General features: G+C 33.5%; 1 long non-coding RNA gene across 1 annotated transcript; it reads left to right on the forward strand.

Annotated features, from left to right (window-relative positions):
* Window positions 1-4893: 4893 nt before the first annotated feature.
* Window positions 4894-7711, forward strand: LOC141046373 (uncharacterized). Its single transcript, XR_012219279.2, has 2 exons — window positions 4894-6948; window positions 7079-7711. It is a non-coding gene; the product is annotated as an uncharacterized LOC141046373 (long non-coding RNA).
* Window positions 7712-14647: the final 6936 nt, after the last annotated feature.

Genomic DNA, 14647 nt, shown 5'->3' on the forward strand with positions numbered 1-14647 from the left:
GAACACATCCAATTCTCAATTCATCTTGACTCAAGTCTTATTTCGGACATTGAGACTTGGAAATAAATACACGAATAATCATTTTCACACACAATTTACAAAAATAGAGAGAGAATAATGTTGGTCCCATAATTTTACACATTTCAATGACACCAAGGAGGGGAACACTCCATTTTCTATTTTCCGATGTTAACTTTAGAGAAAACACAAATAAATACATAAAAAAGATTCTGTGGATTTCCATCAAGAACACATTAATAACCCCAAAAGAATGAAACTTTTGGAGACCCAAACTTCGATGTTGAACACCACTACTTTCATCTTATTATGTTTCTTACGATTTTGTGGTGTTGGTGGTTTGGATTCATCCATGGAGGGTACTATAAAACGAACAAATGATGAGTAGGCGCTTTTAATGAAGGAGCCAGGCCCTAGAACGGCGATGGGCCCTGCAATTGTGGTAATAGGGATAGATGAGTGTGCTGACTGTGGCCCTTCTGCAGCCTGCCCAAGAATCTTACCTCCTTTTCCCGTGGGCCAGTACCAGCTCGTCCATGATGGGGCAGATCTTCCAGCTACTCTCTAAAGGCCCTGAAGGCTGCTGCTTCTACTGTTGCCATGGGAGCCTTTACAGACACACACTGAAACACCAGCCAACACCTCATTCTCCCTCTCTCCTTTTTGGGTTCCCAAGCCCATGTTCTCAGTTCCCCAGTTTCCACAAATCTGGACTGCTACAGACAATCTCTTGATGATAGAGGAGCAGTCAGCAATGGGAAGATAAAGAAACAGGGAATTGTTTTGGCAAACTTAATGGGCCTAATAACTAAAAATAAACCCAGTTAAAGGCCTAATAAAGTTCCACATGATGGATGTGCAGATATGGGGATGGGATAAGGAAATGAACCAGCCAGCCAGCCAGCACATCAATCTGCGAAATGCTCATGGGGGGGGGGTCATGAAGCGGCTGGGATTTGCAGTAGGCAGGCTCATCCCCCAATGGACACGCCTTCATGGCACCAGAAAACAAAGTGGGACTAATAAAGTAGAGAAAGGGAGGGAGGGAGTGAGTCAGTGGGGGAGGATCCCAATGATAGAGTTCAGTATCATTGCCCTGCCCCCCCCCCCCTATGCTTTTTCCCTCCTGCTGGGTTCTTCTTGTTCCTGGTGATGGTGGTGGTAATGGATGATGATGCCAAACCCTTCGCAAAGCAATCACCCTTGATTGCTTTTGTTGGCATTGGTTGGACACTTTTTTCAACAGGGGCTTGATGTTCTTTGTGCTTCAAAACTAATTATATATATATATATATATATATTCCCACTCCCATGAACATACACCCACATTTTAGTTTTTGTTGTTTAGATGTTGATTTTTTCTCTTTAGAGAATAGGAATTGAATGCCAGTTGTAGAAATTTGATGAAAAGTGTGCGAATTTTTAAGGGTTTGTGATTCAGCCTCCCAAACTCACCTTTGAAACTCGTCGCATGTTGATTGTCCAAAGGGCAGTGCGTACATGGCAGTGGTGTGGCTCTCTCCTTCAAGCACTAGAAAGGAAGCCAGGTACTCCATTGAACCCACTCACATTTGGCTGGGGGCAATGCTTGTTCTCCAAACCTCTACCTAAGTGATTTGGGAAGTTTAATATCATTTGGACATTGTTATGAGGGGTTACCCTTTGGGCACTCTGGCTTGAACGAAATTCAATGATGTTTAATGTCAAAGAATGGTCTTTGGAACAAACTACATCCAGAATATGGCAACATCATGGTTTGAGGGTTTTTAACTCTATTCTACACCAGTTTCGTATAAGTTACTCCCCGCAAGGAAATTTATTTCCACTTGTGCCAAAGAAAAAAGAAGAAAAAAAAGAATGGGTTTGGGCAAAAGAATAAAGGTGTAGCAACAGGGATGGAGCTCCAAAGAGGGGGGGGGGAGCTTGCTTCAATACCTGGTCCCATGGAAAGCAGCACACCAGACTTATTCCCAAAGGAATGACTGGCTGTGTTCCATGCAGAAACTGTACTCTTGACAGGGGGCCAAGGGGGGGGGGGAGGTTCACAACCCTCCAGGCTGAAGAGAGAATGTCTCCTGTTAGCCCATGGTACAGTTTTTTTGTACTTGAGGGGGCAGGGGAAGGGAAGGGGAAGGAAAGGGCTTGTTAGTTGATTTGTGCCCAATTCGGTTGCCATTTTCTTTTGCTTGCCTGCTTGGTTAATATTGCTTGCTTGCTTGCTGGCTCTGCTCCAACTCAGCAAGTCTGTCTTTCCTTTATCCCTGGTGGTGTTGTTGTCGTTGCTTTTTGGCTGTGCCCCACAGAAGCAGAGAGAACCTTCTCTCAAATATCACCTCCACATAATAGTGTGCCTTCAGTATTGCAGCATTCACAAGAGCTGGCTCCAGATTGAGTGTGAAGGGGGGGATGGGATGAAGAGTTAGATTAGGGTTTGACAGCAGTTACTTGTGTTGATAAAGTGAAGGAAGAAATGGATTTTTGCAAAGGCTCCATTATTCAGGAAGCTCACCAAAGGCTGCACAGTCAACCAGTTGACAACCTATAAGGATGGGGGATTTGGAAAGGCTTTGCCTACATCAATGGAGTGGACAGCCACACCCAACTAATTTGGAGAAAAAACACCAAAAATAATGGTTTTATTTTTACATCAGTTAAAAAATATAGATGTATATTTTTTAAGAATAGAATGAGGTTTTTTTTACTTACAACTAGGTAGAATTTATAAAAATAAAGATCAAATAGTAGTAATTAGGATTTCTACTTAGATGAATGTCATCTTAGATAAAAATATTAGTTTCTACAAATTAAAATTATGCTTGGCTATCAACTCACGAAAAGAATAGAAGACTGGAATACAAGTTACTAATATAATTCAAAATAAATAAATCATAAAACATAAAAGAGTATTTAATGACTCTTATATATTTTCTAATAAATAAATTTTATATCTAAAAACTAATTATAGAATAATATAGACAAAAGCACCAAGATTAATTTGGTATAATTAGGCACTTGAAGTTCAAGAAATTCTTTGAACACACTTAAGTTTTTAAAATATACAAAAGATTATTACAACATAATTTTCAATCAATATTGATATGAGTTATCTATTATAACCAAACAACATTGCTATCAATTAAATTTGTACTTAGTAATATTTGATTTTTTAAAAAATAATTAAATACAGCAAAAAATCAAAACAATCTCTAATTATTTAGAAACTAGACTTTTCAAAACAGTTGTAGATGAATTTATGTTCAAAGTAACAACCCAATTATAATTTTAAAAATTCTAATAAAGTTATTATTATAATTATTTAAAATTAATACAATTTCAATAGTCCATACTTACTGTACAATTAAAATGGTTTCATATGAATTAGTTAGTACTTTTCATAATTTTCACATAATCTCAAAGCTATAAATTTAATAGTCTAAATCTTCAATATATTGTTAGTTTAGTTAACACCCTTGACATCACAAGAAAGTTTTTCTTTTGTAGAATGAAACTAACAAGATTGATTGAAGTAGACTTTCAAGAATAATTTTTGGACTATTGTTTCTAACAAAATTAAAAATATAAAAAATAAAATGCTAAATTGAATGAAATAAAAACTAGTCCAACTATGCTTTCTAATATTCAATACATCCAAAATATATTATTTTTACTAATAGCATATTTTAATTAAAAAAAATATCTATATTTATTATATTTTAAAATATAATAAACAGAAATGAAATAAAGTATGTATATATATATAAGAAAATCTAAACTATGTTTGGTAATTTTACATAGAATAGCTAAAATATTATAAATTGACTATTGTGAATTAAATTTAGATTTTGGATATTAGCAAACAGGTAAACCAAGTAAATGACAAATATATATATATATATATATATATATATATTCAACTATTGCCAGGCTTCGAGAGATGAAGGAAAAAAAATTCAGGGAAGGGGTGGCCCCAGCTTAAAAAAAGCCAGACGACGACGAAGGGTTGGATTACAGTTAGAGTGAGGCTTTGAAAGCCATTAAAGAGGGCAGTCCCGGCAGAGAGTGTGCTCCAGACAGCAGCATTAAATGAGGCGTGGTCTAACAACCCGCATGAGCAAACAACACGACACTTAAACACACCCACACACAAGCACTAACACTAACACATAAAACTCACTCACTCACAAATCCCCCTTATTTCTCTCTTTCTCTCTCCTTCATGGAATGATGACATTAGCCACTGCCTGGCAACCACAAGAAGAAGATTGCACCCACCTGCCCCTACCTTTACAAAACCTAAATATATCTTTATTGGTTTATATTTGGCACCCAACTTTAGATTTGGCCTCGCCAGGCCTCGTTGACTCTTCCTTGCTTATATGGCGGATGATGTGGCCATTCAGGGCCTACACTTACCCAAAAACATATGGAACAATTAATCCGTTGGTTAGTTCAGCGCATCAGTTGGGTTTAATCACTAGCTCCTCATCTCAATCCACTCCTCTTCAATGTTTTTTTTCCATAGCTTTACAAGTGTGATAGGGTGATTCCTTACACACTATTTGAAATTTAAAGTCTGTAAGAGAAATAATAAAAAGTGGCCTTCAAAGTGAACGTGACACTTATCCAACAATTACAACACTTTTTGGTTGCTGTTGTAATTAAATTGTTCGTGTCACTATAAAGTATTTTGTATGCTATGAAGAGGGTTTGATGTGTTTGAGTTTGAAGCAAATGTTGAGCACCTTTGATACACAAAAGCCACCTTTTTTTAACTTGCTATAATGGTTGCAAACAACAACAGTTATTTGCATTGTGTTAATTTGTTGAATTCTCTAAACTTTGTTCTCCTACCTTGATAAAAACTCATAATATATTGATAGACTTAATTGTGGACAACTTTGTAACGTGCTTTGTAACACGCACAGAGAACAGTTGTTATTTTACTCTTTAAAAAGAAAATTATCATAAGTATTATTGTTGTTATTATGTTCAAGGGTTTTTGAATCATTTTTCTTAAGATATCATTGCACTAGCGAGAGACGTTGTATTTCAGAATTAAAGATTTTCTGAATACGAGGAAGCATGATAAAAATATTGTTGCAATGGGGACAAGAATAGGCTCCAAACTTTATAACCTTGGGGCAGTCATGTCTACAGAGTTAATTAAAACCAGATTTCAGAAACAAGAATATGGACGTTCAACAGATCCATGAAATCTCTGTGACCAAATATCCACCACACGACTAATACTTACTTGCTCCTGAATGTTTATAAATAAATAAACAAATAAACAATCACCATGATTTTACGGCATTTTAATCTGCATTCAAAAAAGATTCCAGGTAATCCATGGAACAAGATTTAAGGGAAAGGATTGAAACTAAATTGACAAACCACAGCACTTCTTACATGGCCACCGTCATGACAACGTGTGCAATACCACCCAGTTTTGATAAATGGAAAAGAAAAAGAAAAAGAAAACCCATATAAAGATCCTGGAATAGCGTAAAAGAGAGTTTTGGATAACAAGGGAGCATGATGGGAACGCGTCACTCGCACTCCATGTGTGCAGGGTGGGGAACCACGCAAGCAGTCCGGTTATTATTAACGATATTATTACTATTATCATTTACTATTTGTTAGTATTTTCTCGTTTTGGTATATTTACACAGTAACTCAAATAAATCATAATAATTTTGAGTTTCGCAAACCTGAAAGGCACACAAGGAGCTCGAAATGATTGATGCGGGTAGGAAGGAATGGGGGCACGACACACAACAACACACAACAACATCAACAGTAACAATGAGGCCTGTTCCCATTGCACCAGTTCCCCACCCGCAATACCCCCGTTTTCTAGGGTTTCCGGGCCCGCACCCGCGACTCTATTGCGAGTCAGTCCAACGTGAGGAGGGCTCAGTAGCGGTCTACGAATCTAGGGTCTACGTTTTGAGGAGGGGGGAGTAGGGGAGCTGTTCCAGAGCTCTGGAGAGATGGTGTTTATGACGGCTATGGAATCCAGATGGAAGCGTGGAAGGCGAGGAACAAGAAGAAAGAAGAAAGAAGAAAGAAATGAAATAAAAATTGTGCAGGTGCAGCGTTGAATGAGAGAGCATCCCGGGCCTCCCGCCCGACGGAAATTCCCACGTCACCGGCAGAATGATATAAATCCATGCTTTGCGAAGAGCGAGGAAGCGAAGGGAAGGGGAAGGGGGGATGATGCGTGTGGAGGCGGCCACAAGGCCCACCTGAGCCACCCGTCTCTGTGCCGCAGAAGTGCACAGCGAGAGAATATTAAATTGGGAGGCAGAGAAGGGTTTTTATAGTAAAAAGAGGATATGGAGGAAGCAGGGAGGGGAAGTAAGTGTGCGCAGGATCTGACACCGCCCCCAATGAGGCGCCCCATGTGGAGGCCCCCTGTTGGCAGGTGACGCGACGCGGTGTGCGATGGGAGGGAAGCAGGGAGAGAGGAATGAGTAGGAGTCCCACCACCGCCGCGAGCAGATTTGTTCAGATTTCCCGGTGCCTTTGTTTATGGGGGGGGGGGGGGGCTCGAAAATTCAGGGGGAGCAGGCTCTCTTTTGCTACCTCCGCGTTGGAGATTGCCAGCGTCCGTTCCCGCAGGGTGAGCTGTGTCGTATCCCTATGTGCCTGCTCTCTTGCAACACACTCACACACTCTCAAACTCTCTTTTGCTGAAATAATTATGGCTTCGGGTTGTGAGGATGGGCTCAGCAAAACCCGATTAGGGTGACCTAGCGGAACAGTCCGCCGCAGTCACGAGCCACCTCGTGCACACTGTGTAGGCAACTCCCGCTGCTCTGCTCAGCAACAAGCTCACACGACTCAATCGTCCGTTGTATTGCAACAACTCTATTGCAAATTTCCCCAGAAGATACACAATTTTTCAAAATCAAAGGGGACCAAAAGGTGGTGGGATTAGGGTTGTGAGCCCGTAGCCATGCAGATTATGTTTATTGATTATTTTATTGTGACTTACATATTGTGGGTGTGTGTTTTTGTACATAATATAATGACGACCTATGCAAATCTTGTCTAGGGTGAGTCATGGATGGAGCGCTACAATTGAATGCGCTTGGAGTCACTGACAAATGAGACAATTGAACCCAGGCAATAAGTACATTGGCATGGAAGAAGCATTTTCCAATGAGGTTGTAGAAGACCAAATGGAGTATTCCACCCAACTAAGGTGAAACCCGGTGAGATGTTACCAAAAGGGTATTCTCGAAACTATGTAGGATTCTTAATGAGGGAGATCAACTATGTTATGAAAGTGGATCATATAGTTGTTAAACAAAAAATGGATTTCTTAGCTATTCCATACTTTGACGGAGATAAGCCTCCAAACTTTCAACTTTGATAGTGGACAATACCACTGCAAATATAAGTGTAGGAAACACTCATGTTTGGTCGCAACTTAGGCAAAGGCTTTTTCTCAATTAAAACAAAGAATAAAAACATCTTAAAAAACCTTCTATTAGCAACTCTGTATATGTTACCACACAAACTTTACATCTTCTAGAAGTAGGTCACCAACTTTGATCCATTTGTAGAATATGATGGTTTTGCTATGGCATAATTTTTTAGATTAAAAATTCTCACATGGATTACATTGAGCCAAGTTTTCAACAAATTCTATTATCATACTGAGAAGTGGTATAATATATAAAAATATGTAAAAATATTATGAGAATTTAATTTGTAATAAAAAATAGAAAATAAAATAAAATGAAAGGATTAAAAAAAAAAAATGAGGAAGTTCAAAGGAATGAAGTATTGAAAAAAGAGATTGTGGTTGTAACTACAAATTTTAGATGGATTGCATCTTGTCACAACTCAAGAAATAGGGAGTTAATTTAGTGTATTATTTTTCTACTTGCTATTCACAGTAGAAATTCTAAGTCATGCAGCACCTTTGTCAGAAATAGGGAGTTAATTGAGTATATTATTTTTCTACTTGCTATTCTCAATAGCAATTCTAAGCCATGCAACACCTTTGTCAATCAATAAATTTAACAAGAATCAAACTTGGACTATTTTTTGCAACATGAACTTAATCAACTAACAAAGTTTGTGACTTGATGTTTGATATTGTGTACATGAGGCTTTTACTTCTTTTCTCTTAAATTTTATTAGACTTCAATCATTATTTTATTATTATTATTATTTTTATCTTTTAAATTTCTTTTGAATTTAAAAGTTTATTTCTAGATAGTTTAGATTGAGAAGTTTTTTTTTTTTTTTTTTTTTTTTTTTTTTAAAGGAAGAAAAGAAAAAAGTAAAATAAAAGATAGTTATAGATATAAGTGAAGATATGTTGGTATGAGCTTGAGATGAAGTGGTATGGTGCTTAAGTAAAGAAATATGGGCTTAGATAGAGTGACATAGGCTAGTATTGACTTTTAGACTATTCTCTCATTTTGTTTTGCTCAAGCTTTTTTTCCTTAGGAATAACCAACCATTCTTTGATGGTTTTTCATAGTATGTTTAGAATTTGGATTTGAAATTTTGAAGACTTATTCTTTTCTATATAAGCTTTTTAAAAAGGTTGCATTTGCTTCAAGAAAATTTAGTATGAAGCTGCAGTGCTTTTTTGGATTAAAAAAAATCCAATCACTCTTTAAGATTTTTCTTTGGAGGTTTTTTCATAATATATTTAGAATTGAGTTTGAAAATTTGAGGAATTGTTCCTTTCTTTATAATCTTTTTAGAAAGTTTTCACTTGCTCGAAGAAAAATTAATATAAAGCTATGGTAATTTTTTTATAAAGAAGAATTAGTTGCCTTATGTTAACATATTCTATGGTTTTATTTGCTCATAAAGTATGCTATAGAGAATTTTAGGAAGTTAAATTTGATGTACATATGTTCGGACTATAGTCTCTCTAAAAAGCCATTATATGCTCAAATTTAATGAAATATGGAGCTATAGCATCTATTTGAGTAAAGAAGAAGTGTCACCTATTATATATTATCAAAAGCTACTATGTACATGTGATGTGGTGGAGTTCATTTGAATTAAAGACAATCTTAGACCATATTTAGTTGCAGCCAAAAACCTTGTGTTTTTATGAAGTAAACTCTTTTACCTCAACACTATTACATTGCTAAGAAAATTACAAAAAGAATTGAGGAGCTACTAGAAGAGGATACAACTACAAAAAAATCTAATGATTATAGATTTTATTTATTATTAAACTCTAAACTAAGATGTCAGCCTTCAATCATAGTTTCTAATAAATAAATTGATATTAATGCAATAATTTTTATTGATTACAATTACTTTTCTATCTAAGCCATTATTACATTGACAAAAAATATTGAATTTATAATTGCCTTGCTTATTTGATGTCCAAAAATTTACAAAAAATCATTGTCTTTACAATCTTTACAAGTAAACAAAATGATAGCTATTGATAAAAATAGAAAATCTAATCTAAAAGCTATTCTATAAAAAGAATGCAATGTCCAATTTGCCTTCTTTAACCTCATAGATGATAACAAGTTTTAAGTTTATATTCCAAAATATTGACATATTCTATTCATAAAAATCAAATTGACACATAGGGCCTAATAGAAAACACATGGTCCAATTGGCCAATGAAGCTCTACAATCTATGAATTTAGTAATCTCCATAAATCCAATCTACACCATTATGAACTCTATAGTTCAAATAAATCACCCAAAAGAAGCTTCTATGCCTCAAGCATCCATTGTGACCATACTTGGCATCTTGGAGATTATGCAATGGTTTCTTTATAAGGTGGCAAGATGGAAATGCGCTCTTGAATATACTAGTCTATAATTTCTATTGACTTTGTACTAATTTATAATTTCTACCAAATTTATTAACTTCCTTTCAAGATCAAAGTACTATGATCTCAATTCCTTATTCACAAAAACCAATGTCTAAGGTGGACATACTTTTAACAAGTCATGTTTTCTTACCTACACCATAGACCTTCACAATTGGAATCAACAACCACTTGCTCTTGTACAAGAGCCTAATTTCAACCAAAAACCAAATTGTAACCAATTTACTATTCTTAACCATTCATGGCACTTGACTTAGGATTTCTTTTAAGTTCAAAAATCCATATCTAATGATTCTAGTCACCTCCACTTTCTTCCAAGTAACTCAATACTACCCTATCAAAATACTATGCCTTACTTTTGAAGCAACAAACAAAGTCTAGTTATCACTTTATAATATGACTTTTTACTTTGTACCTTAATAGAATGCAACTGTCAAGGATATTGAGGGCCTCAATCTTTCCATAAATTAGTAGATAGAAGAAGATAGAGTTGACTTAAGAACATCAAGCTAATGCTGCTCCTATAACAAATGAGATCTTTTTATCCAGAAAGAAGATAGACTTTTGATGGTTGTGTAATGAATATGGATCATGGTTTGTTATTCAAATATATAGCTTATTGAAGCTAATACTTACTTCTCCCTCATTTTTTTTGGCTATAAAATTATGAATAATTATATATTATGTTCAAGGGCTCAATAATACAATTTTAATCTGGAATATCCACTATTACTTCCAACACTACTTTTGATATTTAAACATCATCTATTTATAATAATAAAAACTTTACAAGTATAAGTTATCTAAAATTGGCTCCAAATTCTAGAGACATGCTATATTCTTTGACTTTGAAGCTTCTTTAAAATACAACCATATAGATGGCCAAGAAAGAGCAAATAGAAAAGAAATTGGTATATTTATTTTTTCTTGTATTTATCTCATGATTATCAACCATGGAATAATGGATACTAATATGTATATATATATATATATATATATATATATTGGTACCCCCGATTTTTCTAGAGTACTAAAGCACTATGCTTCTTCATATCTTTAATCATAAATAGAAAATAAGGAAGGACTAATATGTCATCATCAAAAACAATTGGAGGATGTTTATCATGAATTTTATAAAAACCATTACTTGAGGTGTCATCTTCATTCAAATACTAGTGTAACTTTAAATGAAGTATTATAGTAATATATATTAATCTTCAATAACCACTCAAATTCTTCAAATTATCACAAAGACTAAAAGAGATAGAAAATAAAAATAAAAATCAACTTGGATGGTACTATCATAAAGTTCTTTAAAAATCTTTGGCCAAGTGGTTATCTTCTCTTCAAAGATTACCAATGGACTTATCATTTTGCTTCACAAAAGGTAAAGGAACGACTTACTTAATAATTAACATTTCATTATCTTCTTAAATAATTCATATAAGTTGGTAGACAAAACTCTTTAATTGAAATTATAACCAATGTTCATAGAGCTAGTGAGTCTAGACAAGTCAGATTTTATCTCAAGCCAATTTATTTTTGATAATATATTTTTCATGCATAAAATCATATTTTATGTCAAGTAGTCCAATCAATAATTTATTTTTCTAAAATAATACTTCTCCAAAACATATGAAAAAATAGATTATCATTTTTCTTTTGAATCATAGAGAAGCTTGATTTCTTCTTTGAATTTCTTATAGTGATTTCTCTTCTCTCTACAAATGCAACAATAAGAATGTTAGCAAATAAATACTTCACTTGTCTATTTTTTATCATGCAAGAAGTCTAGTTAGGGTGCTTATTGGCACCTTACTTGTTCTTAATAGTAGGAAAATTTTTCAATTAGTATGTGAAGAAAAAAAGTCTCCACGGGGTGGATTTGGAGGATTGTTCTTCCTAGGTCAATGGAGCTCTAAACCTTGGTGCAATACACTACTGATATATTTCTATTTTTTTCGTAGCAACGAAGTTGGAATCAAATAAGTCATAACTATCTGGAACATATTTGGTCTTTGCATAAATTAGACAAAGCTTGCGACCTATTAATAAAGCCTTGGCTTGAAACTACCTCTTAGGTGGCTAGACTTGATGGAATGGCAATGGACTTAAAAGAGAGAAGTTTTGAAACTACTCAACATTCTATTTGGCTTCTTTCTAATAGTACTACTATCATATTGTAATTATTTATAATATATAAAAATTAACTAAAATAGATAATATATTTATAAATTTTGATATACTTTAGAATGGTTAGTAGGTTAATAAAAAGAAAGTTGATATAAAAAAAATTATTTTCATGTTTAAATTATATATGACTTAGGTATTTAGTATAAAATTTAAGGAAAAGATTGAAGCTCAAAGATGAAGATCCAAACCTCTAAGAAACTTATTATAAGGATGAAAGTAAGGTATGGATGGATGAAGGGTAAAGATAAAGATCTTAATTCCAATTAGTTGAAGGCCATACCTAATAGATATTCAGTAAGCTATCTACAACCACAACAAGGATTTTGGCAACTTTAGAAGGGACATTTGAAAATTAAAAGTAAGGATTATAAGATTTAGAATTTGAGATACATTTTGTTTTAAAAATTTTAGAGGATTTGGAGTTAAGATGATAAAGTTATAGCTGTTTGAAGTTAAGGTGTTATTTTAAGATATACTATTTTTTTTTGAGGATACAAGGAGTTTCACAATAGATTTTAGAAATTGAAAGATTTGGCTGCAAGGATTATTTTAAGATCTATATCTTTTGTGAAAGAAACTTTGCATTTGGAGTTTGTATGAAGAAATTATAAAGCATTGAAGACAAAATATGTAATTCAAAGGCAATAAATAAGTTATTTTATTGATAGTAATGGTTGGAGCCATATCTTAAGTTTTTGGATGAATTTTTGGCTCAAAAGTTCTATAAGTATATATTATTAGGTTAAAAAGCTATATATATATCAAATTTTTATAATATTTGAGTATTTAATTTGTGAGATATAAATAAAATTACACATGGGTGTATGGAAGTAAGGATTTGAAGCTACTATTAGGATTTTGGCAATATCTCAAGATTTGTAACAAATTTATATTTGAAATCTGTTATGGTAGTTGTTAAAAGTATATTAATATTTTATGTAAAATTTTGGTTTGTTTAGATAGTTCGATCGTGAGATATGAGTTATTGAAGTTTGAAAATAATTCATCTTAAGGATATATAAGATTTTATAATATTTTTATCACATTTTTAGTGACCTATGATACTTAGAACTTATATACTGATGTGATTGCTCCTACAAGGATAATTTTATATATAGACTTGATGTATTTTTATTTTATTTTATTTTATTTTATTTTTATTATTTTTTGTTTTTTTGTTTTTTTAAATCTTAAGACTTGGTTGAGCAATTAATGACAACCACAAACACAGTGTTTTTTTAAGGCAAATTCTCTCTATCCTGATATCACATGTTGATCAAGTTTTTATCTACCTCATTGAATCTAAATTCAAGTATTAGATAACAATCTACCTCAATTCCATTAATAGAGCCTTCGTCATAAACATCATATTTCTCTCATCTACCTTATACTTTGAGTTCATTTAGAAAAGGACTAAGCTCAGCATTTATAAAGTTATTTGTTTAGCTAGAATTATTTATGTATCAATATTATTCAATCATCTTGTACTCGAATAGCATAAAAGTCTTATTATATGAAAAAAGATGAGAAGAGGTTTAATCTTATTCATCCAAAAGAAGCGGTCATAGTTCTTATGTATAAGTGGGTGGTCACTGTATACAAACTAAGGGAGTTTAATTTCAAAATTCTACTAATTTACTATCAAATTTTCAACCATATACCCTAGAAAAATACAGTACCTCATTGCAATGGTTCATGCTTTCTAAGCTCAAAGTTTTTAGAAGATCTAAATTATAGCATTAGATGACTTAAGTATAGAAGGCCATGGTTAAAAAAATCACTATATTTTTACTTAAGTCTCTCAAAAAATAGCTTGATTCACCATTTTCGTAATATCCATGTATACAAACTATAAGCTTATTCTATTTGAAGAAAAAATAGTGGTCTTGTTTAATAATGGCTTTCAATTGATTGACCATGCTTGGTGCTTAAAAAATTTAAGGCTCCCACTAGAATAAAGGTTCAACAATGTTTCAGCCTCTTACTAGTAGAAGTTTCAAAATGGAACCAAATATGTGCCCAGATGAATCAAGAGGGCAATTGATTGATCATCTAACAATCTGCTTGATTGTAATTCATATACTAATATGTCATTTATCAGCATAAAAACTTTGATTTATTTGTTATAATGTATCATAGAGAAATAATCCAAGGTCATATTTATAGTGCCAATGAGCTAATCATCGTTCTTTTATCTCAGCAAAGCATATTTGAAGTAATGATTACATCCATAATAGTTCTTGTTTACTATCCTTCTTCTCTCTTTGAAAACTCGTATAATCATAAATTTAATTTGAAAAGTCAAAGTTCAACATATCACTCAAAGAACACAACAATATCTTATCTTATTCTTCTACAATTAAATTAGTAAAATCCAATAGAACAAGGGTCATATTTGATAAGGAAATTACATGGAATTTATGCAATATACTATCTAGTTAAGAAGATACCTCTTCCGTAAATTCCATCCACCTCTTATCTTAGCAATGGACAAAGTTCAACTGCTATTCTTAATAAACTTTAAGTTCAAGTAGAATAATATATGAGACCATTAGTAGTCACAAAAAATAACAAGATTCTTATAGCGATTTTAGCATGAA

The sequence above is a fragment of the Physcomitrium patens genome, chromosome 16 (assembly GCF_059467195.1).
Source record: "Physcomitrium patens ecotype Gransden chromosome 16, ASM5946719v1, whole genome shotgun sequence".
Taxonomy (NCBI): domain Eukaryota; kingdom Viridiplantae; phylum Streptophyta; class Bryopsida; order Funariales; family Funariaceae; genus Physcomitrium; species Physcomitrium patens.